This window comes from Cinclus cinclus, chromosome Z (genome assembly GCF_963662255.1).
Source record: "Cinclus cinclus chromosome Z, bCinCin1.1, whole genome shotgun sequence".
Taxonomy (NCBI): Eukaryota; Metazoa; Chordata; class Aves; order Passeriformes; family Cinclidae; genus Cinclus; species Cinclus cinclus.
This window is the reverse complement of record NC_085084.1, coordinates 7,152,061-7,168,284: the sequence shown is the minus strand read 5'-3', so window position 1 is coordinate 7,168,284 and position 16,224 is coordinate 7,152,061.

The following is a 16,224-nucleotide window of genomic DNA, read 5'->3' as shown; positions in this document are numbered from 1 at the left end:
CAAGAAAATGTCACCTCTTAAATCCCGAGATTTGGGTCCATTTTTTCCTGGGGCAGGGGTGCTCCTACACCTCTGGAGTGCAACAGCACAAGGAACTCTGCCACGGGGGGCATGGGGTGAATTCTGCTGGGGAGCCTGCCCTTGGCTTGCTGACTGCTGCTGCTTGGAACCACATGCAAGAGTGTTGCTGTCAAGAGTGAGCTGGGACTGAGGATTTTTCATGGTTACCCCTTCATGACTTCTCACTCCTTACATGGCAATTCTTCTAATTCTAGACATAGCAGAAAGGAGTAATATTTTCATGCTTTTACAAGTGTAAGCTTCAAATTCTCACTTGACTTTATTTTCCCATCTAGATCTTCATGTGTTGTGGCTGGCTTCCTTTGTGGAAGTTCTACCAATGCACTTATCCCATCCCTTTTTATTGATGCAGGATTGCTTAGGAGTACTTGAAATGGTCATACCCACTTTTCTTTCAGTGCCTTCTTGCTTTGCTTTCTGACATAGACACAGTCCCCAGGTTGATGAGGTATGTACCTGACCTCCAAAGTCGTCAGGGATGCTCACACCAGAAATCTGTTTTCCCAGAGGTGAGATCACTTTTCCCAAAGGTGGTACACACAGACTGAAATTATCATTTCCTATCACATGATTGTCTCTAGAAAGCATTGTAACCTGGGAAGGTCTTCCACAGAGCATTTCATATGGGCTCACTTTTTCCTTAGAAGCCACTTGAATTCTGATCCTTAATAGTGCAAGGCGAAAGCGCTTGTAGCCACTTCTGAGTGGTTCCCTGGAAATTTTTATTCATTTGTGTTTTTAGACTCTGATTTGTTCTCTCATCTTGCTGCTGGGGTAAGACCTCCATGGATTTAGTCAGTCCCATGAAACTGGGAGTGTTCTGTATAGATTTTGTCCAATTTCAGCTATGAAATGACAATCTCCACCTGCTGACATTCCGAGCTGTGTGTATAGAGTGGCAATGTAAGCTAACAAAGACTATAAAGGATAAACTTGCCACAAAACACCAGATGAAAAGCAAAGGAAGATTGCCAAGATCCTCAGTGTTCCTTCCTGTTGCAGCTGATTTTTTTCTTATGCCAGATCATTTTATTTTCATAATTTTCCAACATTTCTCTGAAATGATGGCTTTGAGCTTGTGTGTGCAGAGCTTCCCAAATGCCTTTGAAAAGAGCCAAAGAGCAATTCACAAGTGCATGGCTCTTTCCAACCCAATCTTGTCATTTTAATGAGGAGCTTTGTGTGCAGGTTATTGGAGCCTAGGTGCCAGTAACCCCTCTGGAATGGAATTGGTTTTCCTTCTGACAAGAGTGCAGAAACTCATGCAAACTTTGTGCCTCTAGATTCAGACTTTATGAGGCCTGTGATGAGCAAGTGTCCTGGGTTAACTTTATGATGTTTGCATCCCCAGTTGTTTGTTCTCTTTGGGTTGGCTATTAAGTTCTGCAGCTTGAAGACAGGTTCCAAGAGTGAAGGGGGAGAGAAGAGGTGCACAGTTTGTTATCAGGGACTGCACTTGCTCCCCCACATTCCTACACACAGACTGTGCTGTCTGTAGTGGACAGCAGGGGAGAGCTCTCCTTTGCTTTTACTTCGTTTTTGACTAGCTGAGGCTGAGAACTGCACTGGACTGTATGCTTTTTTGCTTTTTCTTGGAATTGTTGGAACCTACTCTGGACTGAAAAAGCCAGAAGGGCAGTGGGATCTGGCACCTGTGGCACAGAATGCCTGGCCTGGGCTGTGGCATTTCCCAGCTCTGGAGGGACTGAGAACAGCCTGAGTGAGCCGGGCTGCACCCCACAAAAGGGACTCTGCTGAATTTGTCATCTCATTTGTCAGAGCAGAGAGAGGTTTTGTTGTTTAGTATTGCTCATTTTTGTGCTGGGGACTGATTTGCCTGTTAAATAAACAGCTTTTTTCCACTTCATTCTTTTCTCAAACCAGTTGCAGGAGGGGCCATACCAAAACTTTGTCAATCTTACTGAAACCTCTCTTTCACCTTCTGTATTACCATTGACAGTAGTTTGATTAACAGAATGGAGATGACATGAGACAATTTATTATAACCTGTAAACAAATTTCCATGGGGTTTTTATTAGACTTTTTTTTCCAGTTAGTTACGGTGTTATAGTTTGGTGGGGGGGTTTTATATTTCTGAGAGTCTTAAATGTGTCTTTAGTTCTTGTGCATTCTGGAGTTTGTGTTGTGCCCTCCTTGGGAAATGCTTGTCTATACACAAGCTCAGAGACCAGCATGTGTCAACTCAGGCTGAGCACAAAGCAAGCACAGGAGGAGTCTGCAAGGTGCTCTGTAACAATGGGCATTTTTAGCTGTTATCCAGTGTGTAAGAACTACATACCCTCTGCCTCAGATTCTCCTCATATTGCACACTGTTCTTGTTCTGTATGATGCAGCTCTCTTCAATTCTCTTACACAATGCATTCATGAGCATTCACATGATGTTTGCTAAAAAATTCTGCCCCAGCTGAAAAGCACAAGGTATGCTCTGAGCAATAGCAGTAGATAAATGGACATACACAGACTTCAGGGGCAGAAGTGGCATTAAATCTGTGACAACATGTAGGAGTAAAAACACAGAAATCCACAAATAGTTGCACAGCCCACACATCTCCACTTGGTTCTGCAGAATGGCATCAAACAACGCACAGGGATCCAGACCACGAACTGGTGCTGCACTTGCTTGTCAGTGGGCAGAGCTGTGGGAGGCAGGAATTAAAGGAGATTTTGGACCAGGAAGAAGAAAGAGAAAGACAGCTTCCAGCTGGAGACAGACTGGAACTGCTCTGCTGACACAAGCAGAACAGGGAAGAAGTTGCAAATTAGTTGGAAGAAAGAGTTTTGCAAAAGGAATCCAGGCTATCTAGGTATTAGTGTTCTTTCCACAGCACACAGAGTTTAGAGCAGGAAGATACATCAGATAAAAATATTGGGGAGAAGGAAGGCATGGAGTTTTCAGGAGTGTGCAAATCAAGCACTTCATTCTGGATCACTATGGAATCTCCATTAAGCAACAGTACTAAGTGGAGGGCTCTTCATCCATTTAATATTTTACTAAAATTCAGTGAAACATACTATTTTGGTGTGTAAAAACCTTTGATGTGGAAAACAGGAGTGTGCTGAGAGAATTTAAAGTCTGGCCCAAAGAGTGGTCAGATTTTCAAGCCAGGGCCCCTGTTAAATAAAAATCAGAGTCTAAAACTTTTCAAATTAAATGACCCTGAATGAGGTAGGAAACCCAAGTCCTTCCCTTGAACATTTAATGGCTTGTTCTAGCTCATTCCTGAAAAAGGTAGGCAAGGAAGATCCCACAGGAATCAAAGGAGCTGCAGGGTACATCCCTAGAAGGCAGCTGTAGCTCTGCAATAACTTGGGAATTAGAGAGACATCAGTGAGCCAATTTTGAGTCAAACTATTAGTGAAGAAGCCTGTCCCAAAGAGATGACAGCTTTTCTTAAGGAAGTTGAGCAGCAGGATATCATGGCACATGTGGCTGGCAGGTATAAAGGAGACAAGGTGGGAAATTTGTGGAAATTCACCCTGAGATTCACTGATCACAGCAGGATGAAGAACCCATTTTATCAGACTCTGGGCCTCAGTAAGAAATGAAGAAGCCTCTGTTTCTTATATTAGGCCCTGTTGTCCATTGTCAGGTGGTAGCAGCTGCTCAGCAGAAGGCTCTGCTTTAACTTCAGCCCATCACACCTGGGGGCAGCCCTAGAAGTGCTCCACACCTCAGCTGGTGCCAGAGCACAGGGACACCCAGACACCCTCTTTAGACCCTTGTGTGCCATTAACTAAAGGCATCTCCCCAAACCAAGCTATCCAATTCAGCACTTAACACAGAATATGTCACTGCCAGGGAAGTTAGCATGTAAGAATTCAGAGAAAAATGCAATCATGAAATGTATTGGGGATTCAATATAACACAGGATAAATTCAAATTTTGGTGCTTACCTTCATAAATGAGCATATATACTAGCTGTTTTCTCTGGAGTGTACTTCAAGAGTGTGCACTTTCCATAGCAGTAACATTCTTCACTTCATGCATTCACAGCCACCAGAGCTCTCACACAACTTGTTGTTTCTCTTAAGTGTAAGGAAGGCCTTAGTTCAAATGAACCGTGCTGCTTCCTCCAAAAGATACCAAATTATGGCAATAATACATGCAAAGTCATAGGTTCTTTAAGGCAGGCCACTGGTATCTAAAATAAGGATGATTTACATGTAGCATCATATGCACATAAGGTAACAATCAATTTTCTTACGTTTGAGAAAAATATGTTTTGTGCTCCCAGAAAGTACACAGTCAAATAAAGCCAAACTCAGATACAAATGTTTTCCTCACCATGAAAATGGCCAAACAAAGAATAGCTGCCAGTGATACATTTCCTACGGCCCTGTTTGCCCCAGGTGTGGATACAACCAGCGTCTGAGCTGCTCAGATCATTCTGGCCCGTTGATCCGAGCCTGTCCCAGAGTGTCACCAACAAGGGCATGGAAGTTCAGCGTCCCGTGCTCTATGCCCTGTGCTCCTCTCAGGGCTCCTGAGAGCTCCTCCAGGGACAGGATAAACCCCCGCCAGTGGGGACCAGCTCCTGCTGTGTCACCAGGCAGCCTCGGATGGTGCTGGGGCAGCAGCCCATGCAGGGCTCGCTCAGCATCAGCCCCGGGCACTGTGGGCAGTGCTGCATTCTCTGCAAAGCTCTGCTGCAGGCTTTGCAGAAGTGTGGGTGTTCTGTTGGATTGATCCCTGCAATCCCCAAATTCAGAGCCCGCAGCAAAGTCCAGCTGGCTGTGAGTGATCTTCCCATTTGTCCCATGGCCTTTTTGGGAATGCTGCCAAGGAGCCTGATGTCTCTTCTCCCCACCTGGAGGCATCAGCACATGCCAGGGACCTGTCAGTGGCACCAGGGTTAATCACAGTTCCTAGACTACTGCAAACAGGGTGGTGTCAAAACATGCATTTGCTAATTCCTCTGTGCTAATGCCTGTGCCCAGCAGGAAGAGTGCAACATCTGTGAAAAGCTCCTGCACATCCACAGCAGCCTCAGTATCTGTGTTGGTAGAAGCATTGCAGAAAAGTGTGCTTGTGAATTCTCAGCCAGTCTGATAAGCATTTCAAGGGTTTCTACAATCCATCGCTTGATCAATCAATCAATCAATCAATCAGTCACTGTTTTTAAGGTTTAAAAAAAGGAAATTAGAATGAGAACTTGAAACAGTTATATTATGACATCTTACATATATCCCAAATGAATTTTTGCAGTAGAATTTTGGAGGAGACAAACTCCTCACAAACTAGCACAGCTGTCTTTTCTCTCTAGAGAAACACCTTCCAAGCAATGTTACAGCACAATCAATAATTCATGTTTTCTTTGCAGGTTGCATTAAACACAGCCTACAAACTTGTGTAACAGGAAATCATTGTAAGTGGAGTTCTTAAGTTCCAAACTGCAGCAAAGGCCTGTTGTACCTGTCTCTGTAGCTCTCTTACCTCGTGTCTCAGTCTTCAAGTTGCAATAAACAGATGAATGCTCCCAGTAACTCTGAGTCCTTCCTCTTACCATCCTGAATGGATGGGCAAAAGTAGCATTATAAACAACATAAGCAACTCTTCAATTCTATCAGAACTTAATGCTTCAAGTTTGGATTATGTGTCTTGCAGGGCAAGCGGATGCACCAAACACACAGGAGAACATGATTTTAGACGATGCTGTTTAGTTTGGTATGCTCAAGAGTTGCTTGCCTCAGGAACAGGTGGATAATTGCTCTCTAAGCCTCAAGAACTGCAGAGTGAGTAAAGCCTGAATGGACAAACTCACACTTCACGTGGTTCGTGGTAATCCTTACATACTTGGAGTAGTGTTGGATACAGCCGGTTAAGGATACTGGAAAAACATCCTCCCCTGACATGATCTGTGATTTCCAGGTAAGAGAAAAAGTCAGTTTTCAAAACAGAAAAAGAATTTTTATGTTGAGGAGTTCCCTAGACCTGCCTGAGAAGGTTGCCCTTCAGAGAAGGCAATGAAGCAATAGATGGATCAAAAAGTAACTTAGCTTAGAGTTGAGAATAAAAACACAGAAACACGTATTACAAATATTAACCCATTTCATACACTTAATGGCTACAACTCAGTAAGGTTTGATTCAAGCTGTACAAGTTTTCATGCATTTTTTCACATTTCCTTTAAAAAAGACTGTACAAATAATGTAAGGAAAAGCATGAAGTACAGTTAATACTGACTAAAGCATGATGTTAAGCATAGGCAGAATCAAATAGTGTCCAACCATGTCAAGCATTTTCTGAGGCAATCTGAAGTCTGCTGAGAAGTCGCTGACTGAAAGGAATAGTAGCAAAAAAACAGAATAAATGTAGAAAAGACAGGGCTGGTATAAGAGAACAAGTGGTGTGTGGAACAGAGAGCACAGTTGGTTGAGACATTCTGGCTTTGGTCAGGTACAGACCATGGAATAAGAAAGCACAGATATGAAGCAAAGAGCTTCATGTGCAGCTGTCAGGTTTTTTGGAACTATGTGTTTTTTAAGGCTGCCAAGTAATGCGAACAATAGGCTGATTCTGTAACTGGGGGGACATTCTGGCCTGGGGATGTGACTGCTTGGGGCTGCAACAGTCTAGAAGGCTGACCTGAGAGAACAATACATTACTTCAGTGACTGCAGTGACTTCAAGAACTTCAAGAACTTCAATGACTTCAACTCTGATTTCAACTCCCAACTTCAACTCCGACTTCTTTCTGCTTGGACTTTGGCTTCTTGCTTGGATTACTTTTTGTACCCCTTCTTTGAAGTCTCATCTCTCAGGAGCATGGCAGACTGGCTATCACATCTTTAATAAATATCCATGTAGAAGTGCCTTATATTATGATCAAAAGTTTGTTCAGTTGAGGTGAGTGAAAGGATTCTTGCTGACTGTAGTGGGTTGGAAACCGCATACTTTGGGAAAAGATCACAGAGAAAAGATTGAAGTGATCAGCATATCCTTTGTATTCAGTCTCTGTTTTCTCCAGTCTAAATGAGATACATACTCATAAATCACAACCATTCTTCTGTTCTCTTTAAGTCTTAGTTTGGTATTCCGGAGGGCTCTTGAAATTAAATTGGCTTTCTGGAAAGCAATTTGCTATTCTTCTAGTAGTCGCACAAGTAGGGACAACAAGAGTTGAGAGCTCAGAGTAAAGAGTCAAAAAGCAAATTTGCATGGGTTATTTTGTGTTTTTTTATTGCTACATCACATATATATGTGAACTTCTCCTAATGTGAGTCTTGCTATCATCATTCATAAATATCACAGTGATTCAGCAAAGGGATTACTTTATTTCCAAAGTCAGTGCCCTTCAAGAAGCTGTCTTCTCACCAATGGAGACCTCAGCAAAGCTTCTTGGATTTCTCCTGGGAGTTAACAGCAGATGTGCCAGCGGAGCACCTCTGCAGCTCCAAACATCTCCTGCAGCCCCTTATGCCTCAGTGCTGAGCTAGATTTATTTATATACATATTTTATATAAATTGATTTCTATATTTATTTCTCTATTTCTGTTTCTATTTCTATTTCCATATCTATTTCTACAGAAAGAATATGAGCAGCTCATCTCAACCTCATCAGCTCATCTTCTGTACCCAAGACACTTTTCCTGCACTCCATGTCTTAGGGGTGCCGGTGTGTATGGGAGACCCATTTCCTTCTGGAGCAGCAAATGAGGCACAACAGATCCCACAGGGAAGATTCAATGGATCAAAAGGTCCACTTTAAGCACCTGAAGCAAGGATGAGATCTCCACCAGCCCTACAGGCAGTTTGGACACCCAGCTCCCCTGGAGGCACAGGTAGGTGGGAAACTCAAGGACAGCCCTGAATGATGAACTATCTAACTCTAGTACACCTCAATTTTCCCTGGGGATATAAGGAATGCAAAGAACATGCAGCCCTACTAGAGAAACTTCATGGAGCTGTCTGAGAGTGTTTGATAGCATTTTGAAAGGTAGATGCCATTTTTTATTTGCCTATCCAAAAGGGCTTTTGTGTTCCACAGCTTTTGTGTCATATCCGTAGGTCCTTTATGGACATTTTGTATTTAAAACGGTTCTAGAGGGCTGTGCTGAGACCATGGAATTAAATTCTAGATATATGGTTATCACAGGTTTGACAAGCCTTCATATACAACTGTGGAGGAGCCCAGAAGAGCAAAGACAAAAATGGAAGTCAAAGTGATTCTGGGTTTAGATGGCTTAAAATAATAAGAGGGGGAGAAGATGAAAACTTTTTTTATTATTACTTTTCCTAGATGGAAAGCATAAATTCTGGGATCTAAAATTTCTCTTACAATCCACAGCTGCACTGTCCTATTACCAAAAGCACAAATATTAGCTGATAGAATAAATCATGCTGCACATGGATAATCAAGAAATTTTATAATGTGGTCTAAACAAGAAGCAGTCTTTAAGATTGAATTACATTGCTGCTGCCTCAGCAACTGCCAGATGAATGAGTACAATAATCAACTATGTTGGAAACTGACTTTTTCTTCCTTTCAAAACAGGATACAATGATACTGGCCACTTGTGTTTATAATTCTGCATCATGTGGTTTAATTGTCATTTTATGATTTCTTACAATGTCTGTCAATCAGGTTTTCTTCTACTGGCCCATCTTCTGCTTTATAGCCATGGCTATTTCTGAGATTTGTTTTGCTCTCAGCAAATCTGCTGGCAGACAGCAAATCAGTCCTATGTTTTCTTGCAATGTTCAAGAGCTCCTGGGAATACCTGACACTGGCAATCTCTGTCATTCACAACGCTTTCTGACCCTTCAGTGCCAAATCAAGTGACACTGCTTCAATACTGCAAGCTGCAGCAATGAGTTTATCTTTTAAATCTGTGGGCTGAGACTAAAATGATCAGCATGAATTATTCGGCAACATAAAAGAAGTGATGAGTTTTCAATCACTATACATCTAATGCATATAAAGCACATTTTAAGTATAATTAAGATGAGCTAGATAAGCTCTTTTTATTGTTATCAAATGATGTTTTCATCTTCAGCACCGAGGTCTCTTATCTCCGTCATTTATGAGATCTTCATATTAACTGCTCTACAATATCCCAAAGATACTTTGTGCAACGCTCCTGTTAATAATGTCTATTTTTTTACCACTCACAAAGTGTCAATTTTGTTTCTCTTCAGCAAGAGAAAATTAAAATTATTATTTGAACAATCCTAAATCAAACTTCATCAAACTTGTCAATTTTTTAACCAATTAATTTTGGAAAGGACAGTAGTATTTCTCTTCCTGATTTTACTAAGAAAGAACAAAACACCAGGCTAGCAAACACTGTAGATGAGATCTTGTTTATGTAGAGCATTTCTTCAGCTGGTACTTCATACCTGTACATATATACATTGTATGTAGATTATAGTGTATTTACCTAAGGGCTTACAAACTGATGTAAAATAACTATTAGTTCATTGCTTTAAAGGATTTGCTCTCTTCCCTTCCTTCAACAGTTGTGTTCCTGAGAACCATGGGTAATTGTAAATGATAAAGAAGTTGCATGGTATCAATTAGTCCAGTGGGTTACTGGCATTAAAATCAAAATCAAAAACATACACACGCCTTGTTTACTAGGAAGAAAGAGGAAAAAAGGGAAATTGAGAGTTTGATTCCTGGACATTAATCGGATTTAATGGAAATATTGCACAGATTGAAAGAGAATTTGGATTCAATTCTAAACCAGCCCTGCAATTCTCACCCTTAACTGCTTTAGCAAAGTGTCTTGATACTAGAGGTTCCTTAGAAAATAAGTTGAACTAAAGTTCTATGGAACTATGCTGTTGTAAAACCTTTCTTAAATTTGCCCTTTCTTCACAGAGAAGCATGAATGTTCTAGAAATCTGCTAAAGGAGAGAAGACATGGTTCTAAATGCTGAGCACTACCTTTTTAAACACCCAGGGTACGTAATGCAGAGATAGCCTAGAAAGTAAAAAATCAGTATTAACAGTGGGGCAACAAGCGCTGAAGTCTTATCATTGATCCCATTTATAATCAGGTCTGCTCTCGGCAGTGGATTTGAGCTCCAAAAGCCAAGCAGAGCCTGCAGGATGGGGAGCTGATCTGTAACTGCAGTTCCAGGAGGGGTCCTGTTGGCAGCTCAGGAACACCTCCCTTGTCCATCAGCAATGTGCCCGCTCCTCCTGCGTGCTGCCAGTCCTTCCCTTGCAGTGCCAGCAGGAGCTGCTCCCTGCCACCGGCCAGCTCCTTAGCCTGGAGTGCCTTCCAGTGCTGGCAGTCCAAGCTCCCTCTTGCCTTGAGCCAAACACGTGCCTGCACCTTGGGCTGGCTTTGCCAGGTCTCTTTTTCCAAGCGGCTGACTCCCAGGCTTCTGCCCCAGCCCAGGGACATTGGTTATTTCCATCACCAGGTAGTTTTACACCATGAACCATTTTGGTTTTAGCCAGGAGGTGAATCATTACGATTCTTGTGTTTTCTTGTACCCAATGTCCTGTTAAGACCAAGAATGAGCTGTTCCCACAGCTTAGTTTGTGGCTATTCCTACACCATTTTATTCCAGACTGCATGACTAAAGAAAAGCTATCCTTTTCCTTCCTATGTTCCAGCTCACTAAGTACTTCCTACATGTGTATATATATATCTATTTGTATATATGGATGTCTGCGTATAAAGAAACAAACATCAATGGAATGACCTGAAAATCCACAGAGCACAAGTTCTGTGCCCAGTGGAGTCCCGGAGTTTCCTCAGCAGGCTTTGCAGGGAGTTCTTGGTGAACATGTGTCTCTGCTGCCATCCCAAATCTGCCCTTTCCTTGCCCAGCCTGAGTGCACGTGGGACATGTGCTGGGCATGGCTGGAGATTTTCACAATCCAAATCCTCCAGCACCATCGCCTTTACACCTGCTCATTGCTTTGGACAGCACAAATCACACAACACCCATCTCAGCCGACAAATGTCATTTCTTGCACATTGCTACAGCCACACTGCTGATCGACAAACACACAAGAATATTGATTTCAGCTGAAAAATGGAGTTTGTTACAAATTGTGACACCCGTGCTGACAATACAGAACGACACCAATCTCTGTTAAGGTTAAAAAAAGGAATTTATTACATTAGTACAACAAGGCTATGGAAATATATACAAATACTAACTCCAGTTAACAAAAAGATTAATTTATTGCCAACATCTACAACAACTCACTATACACAAAGATCAATTAAGTGTTGAACAACCTAATTTATTACATACTACTACAAGTGTACAGTCCATATAGAAATACAAATATATGCATTCCCTCTCTAAATAGATAAAACTCTACCATTCTACAATTCCATACACGTTGAAATAGAACTCAATTAATACATATATACATATATATAAATACATATAAACATATAACTATACACAGATGTAAAGATAGATTAAATATTACATATTAAATACAATATAGATAAACAGATATATAAAAAACCCTATCTATAAATTTAAAAATATCCCTGTGCCAAGCTAAATAGCCATATAACTGCACCAGTACAAATACAGAGCTCTTCACTTGGATACACATGTAAATAGAATGACATCTAGAAATTTATTATTATCCATATAAAAATAAAACATATAGTCCTATGCAAATAACAATATACCTATTTAAAGAGCCATCTACCTATAACTGCATCAAAACAAATAGATACATGTGTACAGAAAAATTTATACATAGGAAACAGAACTAAAAGTAGATAGAACAAAATACACGTCTACTTAGACACATATATACACATACATGTAATTACAAACATATATGTATGTATATGCATACATATATGCACAGCATAGGTCCATAAATAAAACAACAGATGTATAAAAATATTGCTATACAAATAGCAACCGACATATGTAAATATCTGTATAATTATCTGAGTCTATGTGCAAGTCCATCTATCTTGAACAAGGACGCTGAGGGATTCCAGCAGCCCCAGCTCCAAAGCCTCTCCCTCGGTCTCCTCGTCCCGTGCAGAGCAGCTCTCCTGGACAGGGACAGCACATGGCACATCTGGGAAGCAAAGGGAACACGGAGTCAGGATCAGGCCCTTTCCCTTGGCAGCACCTGCCCTTCCATCAGGGAAGCAAAGAGAAAACCTCAGCACCTCCCCAGGAGGGTTGGAAGAAAAAGCAGGCCCAGCGGGCCAGGCTGTGGTGAGCGCAGCCGCGGCGGGACTGTCCCACAGCCCCCGGCAGCCCGGCACAGCCGGCACAGCTCCCGGGCCCTGCCGGCACAGCTGCCTTGCCCAAGGACAGCCCCTGTGCCGGCCGGGGCAGCTGCGCTGAGCAGCCCCAGCACGGACAGGGCCCGCTCCTGCCCCGCCGGGCAGTGCCCACGGCCACAGCCCACGGCACCCTCACCCCCACCCTGCCTCCCCGGCCCTGTGCCCTCACCCAGGCTCTCGCGGGGCAGCAGCAGCTCCCTGCTCGCTCCTCTTGCTCCTGCCCTTCAGCTCCTCCCTGCTGCCTCCTGTCAGTTCTCCTGCTGTCTTCCAGATCTTCACTGCAGCTGTGGCACAAGTGGAGGCTCAGCAATGGCTTCCAAGGCCAGCCAGAGCTGCAGTCCCTCAGCCCTCTGTGCTCACTGCTGGCCCCCTCCATCCCCTCAGCCCCGCCATGCTCTTGGCAAACCCCGAGTCCCCTTCAGGTTCTTCTGAGCCCCGCAGTTCCCTCACCCCCCTCAGTCCCTTCTGACCCATCACATCCCCTTGGACCCGCCGCCACCCCCCTCAGCCTGTGCCACTTCCCTGTCACCTCAGTGCCACCATTGCCCTCTGCTGCCCCACAGCCTCAGCCCCAGCAGCACCTCCAGGTCACCGTCCCTTCAGTGTCACCGCCTCCTCAGCCCCCTCAGCCCCCTCAGTCTCACCGTCCCTCAGCAGCTCCTCAGGGGACAGTGCCTGGGGCCACCGGCAGCTCCCACCTCTCCAGGGACACCCGGGGCTGGAACTGCTGCTCCGCCCGGCCCGGCCGCCAGCTCGGACCCAGCACAGGAGGAGGGGACAGAGGGGGCACAGGGGAAAGACAAGAGATGAAAAATCGGCATGCCAGGGGGGAAAGAGCTTAAGAAAAGACCTGCACCTATACAGATATCAAGCTTTCTAAGTGAACTCACTGTAAGTGATATAAATACAACTATGTCTATGTATAAACACAGCTACAGAAATGTAAAAGTAACTACAGACAGGTATAAATGCCTCTAGGCATTTTGACAACTATAGCTTCACATATAAAAATATAACTATGTATATCTACAACTATATATATAAATTAAATTATACAGACCTAAAAATACAACTACATAGACATATAAATAGACCTATATAGATCTAGAAACATAAATGTATAACTATATCATTGTAACTCTAAATATCAACAAATATGTCTATGGCAGAGGGATTCACCTGCCCGATGGTCACAGGCCTTTCCTCTGTCTCTTCCTGCCACACAGGGCAGCCCTTCTGGAGAGGCTGATCAGATGGGATCTGGGAAGCAAAGGGAACACTGAGTCAATATTGGCCCTTGTGCACACTTCCCTTGGGCACCAATTGTCCTTCTATCCAGGACTGTTCAAGACAGTCTGAAAGGCAGACTCTCATTTGGAATTTAAAGCCTGCTCTTCAGAGAGCACGGATCCTTCCAAGTGTTCAAAACTGTGGAAAGCATTGAAAGCTTTACCATTTATCTTGATAAAGTCTCAGAGCTCATAGTGCAAATAGCACCTCTGAGACCTTGAAACACAGTCTCAGCTCCCACAAGGAAGCCCAGCCTTGTTCTTTCTCTGTGCTGACACAGAGACCTCAGTCCTCACTGAAATGGCTGAAGCTGAAGGGTGCTGTGAGCTGGGTTAGGAACCAGCTCCATGAGCTGAGTTCTACCAACTGCCCTCTGCACTGAGCAACAGCTGCTCCAACTCGACCATCAGCTCTGGCAGGAAGAGCTGGCAGGGAAAGAGCTCCCTACCAGGACTGCAGGCTGCACCAGCTTGCTAAAGATAGGATCTATAATGTTCCCTCTGTCCTCTCAGGTCTTGCTAATTTGGGGTCATTCAGACTTTGACTTTTGCCAACGGATTTGCAATTTCTCACCTGTTTGGACTCTGATCTTTTGCTCCTTGTTTTACTTCTGTCTCAGGACAGATAGCAGCAGACTGGTACTACATTTAGTCAGTGATTTGGACTTCTATCCTGACTTTTTCCTTTTTTTTCTCCCCCCGTTCATTCTTTTTTCCTCCCTGTTCCTTCATGGGCCAGGCTCAGCCTAGCCTCCCCTGTCACCCTACAGCAAACTTATCCATGGTCTTCAGCACAAAATTTGGACACCTGGCCTGTGGGCGACACAACTCCCACAAGGTCAGGTTTACTCCTGGCTCTCTTGCCCCAGCAGAGGACTCAGTGTCAGAGCCTCTGGAGAAGCGTGGAGGGCAGGGCTCAGGGAGGTTGTGTCACTGCAGGATTTGATCTAAAGGCACCCAGAAGCACCAACCCTGCAGACAAGAACTCAGCTCTTCTCATCTCCCCTCCTGTCACAGGCAGTCTCAGAGCAGCAGTCTCACACCTCCCTAATCCAATGTGGGCTCTCTCCTTACCAGGCTCCTCACGCTCTGGGGAACTGTTCCCGCAGCTCTCGGTGCCAGATGAAGCTTCCTCTGCTGCAGCCTTGTTCAGAGCGTCCTCTCCTGATGACTCAGGGGCAGCATTGATATTCCCCTTGAAAGAGAAACAGAAAGAAAGCAACCCAAAGATCATTCACTATTTTCTTGGAATCACATCGGGGTACAGGAACTCTCCTTCCCCACTCCCAGGGGACATGGAGAACAAGGGGGGAACACTGCCCACATGGTTCACATGACAAGCATTTTCAATTCAGGATTTGGGTGGCCAAGGTGAAACTGAAGCTCTCACAAAATGACCTTTGAGGCAAAACATGAACACAGAAAAACACAAGACACCAAGTGAGGGGACGTGCCCTCAGGTGCTGACCCTGCCTTATCCCATGAGCTGTAAGAAATCAGCCAGCAGAGAGCCAGGGACCCTCCTTGTTGACACCACAGGCAAGGGCAGAGCTCACTCCCAGCACTGCCCAGGGCTCTGTGCTGCAACCCCACACAAAAAGCACACATTTCTGCCAGGGACTCTCATCACCCCCGACCCAAACGCTCAGACAATCCATCACCAGCTGGTGCTTTTTTGGAGCCTTCTGCTGCTGCCCCGTACGTATGATCCAAGCAAACATTTAGTGACCTAGGGTATTTCCAGGATCAGATTTTCCAGTGGCAAAAATCTGTAAATCTGGAGGGTAAAGGAAAAGAAACAACCCACGTCTTCTGCAATAGCCTGCCCATCAGAATCCTAAAGATTCTAAAGATGGTTCAGAGACTACAAAGTTTCCTTTTAGTGTGGAATACAATTCTTTTGAAAAGTGCTACGTGTGAGTTTATGGAAGGCAAAAGACGTACCACTGGAGAATTAAATATTAGAAAAACCTAAAAAATCCCGCTCCCTGCCCTGAGTCTGCCCTTCCTCAGTCATAGATGTACTGCAGCCAGTGGGATCAGCACATCAAGAGAAAGAGAGCCATTCTTTGGACAACACGTGGAATAGCTGTGAAAAGGCTTTTGTAACACTCCAGGCAAGTTGGGGAAGAGTTCAGAGAAATGGGATTCCTAATGCAAAGACGGAATCTGTCAATCAAAAGGACAGAAGGCTGCAGCTCCAGCACATCCCCAAACGCAGCTCTGGGAGCACCTACACGCACAGCAGGGCTCACACAGCAGCTGCAGCAGCTCCAGCCCAGCCCTTGCTTTGCCTTGGCCTTCCAACACCAAAGAGGCAGAGCCCACATCTGCTGCTGCAGCAGAGGCACCTCTCGCATGCCCCTCCCTGCAAGGGACACTTGGCCTTCAGTGCCCTTCTTCAAATGCTCTTCTGTTCTTTCCCATCAAACAAAGCCTGGTAGAACCTACTGCCTCTGCACGAGGCATTCTTCCCAGGGAAAGGAGCAACCAAACGTGGGCAGCGCAGGCTCACACCTCTCACCCTCACTAAGGGAGAAGACTTTTTCATTCTTCTCCTTTTAGAAATCCTACCTTACCTAGAATAATTAGATAGC